This window comes from Merops nubicus, unplaced genomic scaffold, assembly GCF_000691845.1.
Source record: "Merops nubicus isolate BGI_N331 unplaced genomic scaffold, ASM69184v1 scaffold24750, whole genome shotgun sequence".
NCBI lineage: Eukaryota > Metazoa > Chordata > Aves > Coraciiformes > Meropidae > Merops > Merops nubicus.
The window spans coordinates 12230-15008 of NW_008583901.1; the positions used below are offsets into that span (position 1 = coordinate 12230).

General features: G+C 35.9%; 1 pseudogene; it reads right to left on the reverse strand.

Annotated features, from left to right (window-relative positions):
* Positions 1–111: 111 nt before the first annotated feature.
* LOC103775136 lies at positions 112–339 on the reverse strand (annotated as a pseudogene).
* Between the last annotated feature and the right edge of the window lie 2440 nt (positions 340–2779).

Sequence of the window (2779 nt, forward strand, 5' to 3'; positions counted from 1 at the left end):
GGAAAGAACTCCATGAGTTGGTCTGGAAGATGTTGTGTCAATGCTGCCTTTTTGAATTTTTAATAGGTTACTGTGGTCAGCTCCTGGTGGGTGGCTCATGGGGAATTGCCATCAGGTTGTATTCTCCTTTTTTTTCTTCAGGGATCCTTTCAGTTTCCGCCACAGACTATCCTTCCTCTTCATCTTCTTCTCTACCATGGACAGTGAGGACTCTTTCCTTCGAATTTCCCTCACTAGTCCATGGAAGACATCATCAATGTAGAAGCGGAGAGCAGCTGAAGTCTCAAAAAAGGAGCAGGAGTATTCTCTGGCTAAGGTCATTCCTTCTTCAGTTGAGACCTGTAGGGGGAAAGAAAGTCAATAAATATTACCTAATCAACACGAGAACATTACAGTATATGTAGTCTGACTTTCTGTATACTGCAAATCATTTACCTTTACAGGAAAATATTCTACAGCACCTTAAAAAAAAATTCAAAAGTGAAATGATCCAACTGAATCCATGAGAAGTTTGAATAGAGCATACTGGTAATATTCATGTGCTCAGACATATTATTTCACTAATTCTGATACATCAACTTTCCCACATATTTCCTCTCTTTAGTGCAGTAATTGTTTAGTTTGATACAGCTGATAACTTTATTCTGTAGATTGGAATGGACAGAAAGACTTACATAGAATTAAGGTCTTAGAAAATCCCTTTTCAGCATTAACCTAGTCCTGGACTAATGTTAAGAACACCAGCTTTTATACCTTAAGAATTTTAATTACATTATTTTTTAAGCACACTTTTAAGTGTTTTAGTCTTGGCAGACTTGTAATCCTATCACTTAGCTCATGGATGAGCTGCACGAAGATACAAACTCTGGTTTTTAGCTCATCTTCCCTAAGTGGCTTCATGTACATAATGTTCTCAGAGAACATGAAGGAAATGTGACTTTTTATTCTAAGGAACTGTAAGGGGAGAAATCACCATGAATCTAGAGGGAATTAATGTGGCTCTTTTTTACTTTGCTTGAATTTAGAAACAGGGATCTTACTCATAAAATTTCCAAACTGGTTATCTCTTGACTCTTGACCTGCCAGCCTGCACCTGTAGAAGGCTGCTCAGAATACTGATTAATATGTGGTTTAAATAGTGTAAATGCTTATCATAAGGAGTACTACTACATATCACTTAAGGTATTTTCTGCACTTTGGGAGCTCATCCAGTAACATCTAGGAAGTCTGCTGCAAAACAAAGAGCAAATCATATGAGCTTCTAAATGTTAAGATAGCCTTGTAGCCAACAGACTATCCTTTCTTTTCAGTGTTTGCACATAAAATTGAATTTACTCTGTGAATGACATGTGTGGTGCATATTCAGATTCTAGGTCAGAAATTCCAGCCTTTGTTTTTATTTCTGTTTGGACATCATTATTTATTTAAGTGACTTTACAACCATATAGATAAACAGGCAAAAAAGTAACTTGAGACACCCTCATGAAAGGCTACAAGTAGGCTACGAAAAGTCTAAGTTTCTACTTCTTATTTCTACCTTCAAGCACCCAAAGTGTCACTTACATTTATTATGGAAATAGACTTCTATGTTTCAAGAGACAAACAAGTTCTCTCATACTTGCCATAAGGAAAATGCCCTTTATGATCAGGTTATGACATGACCCCATTGCATTTTTTTGCATCCATCTGTAAAGCTTGACATAGTGAGAAACAGGATTTAGAATGAAACAGTAAATCAGTTCATTCCAGCCTGGAGCTAAATCTGCACTGAGTGTGTACCAGCATAACACAGATCACACAATTACAGGTATAATCTTAATTTAGTTTAGAATATTGTAAGGGTAAGCAAGGAGGTTGTATGCCAACCTAAATAATACTCACTGACACAACGAAAGATTGTTACCGTTTTCCAATTGCTGTAATTGCCAACTTTTAGCAAAAGGAGATGAGTAGCAATATGGTCCTTGTTTTTCTCTGGGCAGCTGTGTAAGCAAAATGCATGATTCAATATGTCTATTGGGTCCCATTGAGAAATTGATTGTCTGGATAGAAGACTATTTTGGTCTACATTGGACTTTATAATCATTTTTTTTTCCTTGCTAAGCCTTGTTTGAGCTGAAGGAGTATTTTTAAATTTCATTTTGCTAAAAACACTGCAGCTCTGAGCAAATGATTACACAGAGATGCAGTTTCAGTGAAGATTTTATACGGCCATTATCTAAAGTTTAAAAAAAAAAAAGAAAAAGCACATAAATTGAAACAACCCTATGTAAAAGAATGGTAAGGTTGTAGATACAATTAGGGTGCAAGCACAGCAATACTCAGATGTAAAATATTGCCCTTCCTTTTGCTCCATTATTTTCTAGCTTTTACCCTTCGAAATTCTCTTTTATTCCACTCTTTCTTGGTTATTTTGTTTGTTTGTTTGTTTGTTTGTTTGTTTGTTTGGAGTGGATTTTTATTTTTGTCTTTTGTAGGATTAAACTATTTTCTCTCACCTGCAAGGAAGATCAACTGCAGGGGAGACATGCTATGTTCTATAATGAAACAAGACTGCTAAGCTCTTTGAGAGCTGGAGAATACTCAAGAGAAATAAATGGTGCAGAAAAGCTTCTTACCAGTCTCTGTGTGGCTGGGGGTTTGTAACTTGGTCAAATTTGGCTGAATTTCTATAAAAAGTAATAAAAGTTAGGTTTTGGATTCCAGTTCCCTGCCAAATTTCAGAGAGAACATCAAATTTATTAATGGCAATAGTTAATTTCAAAGCATGGTATTTTTC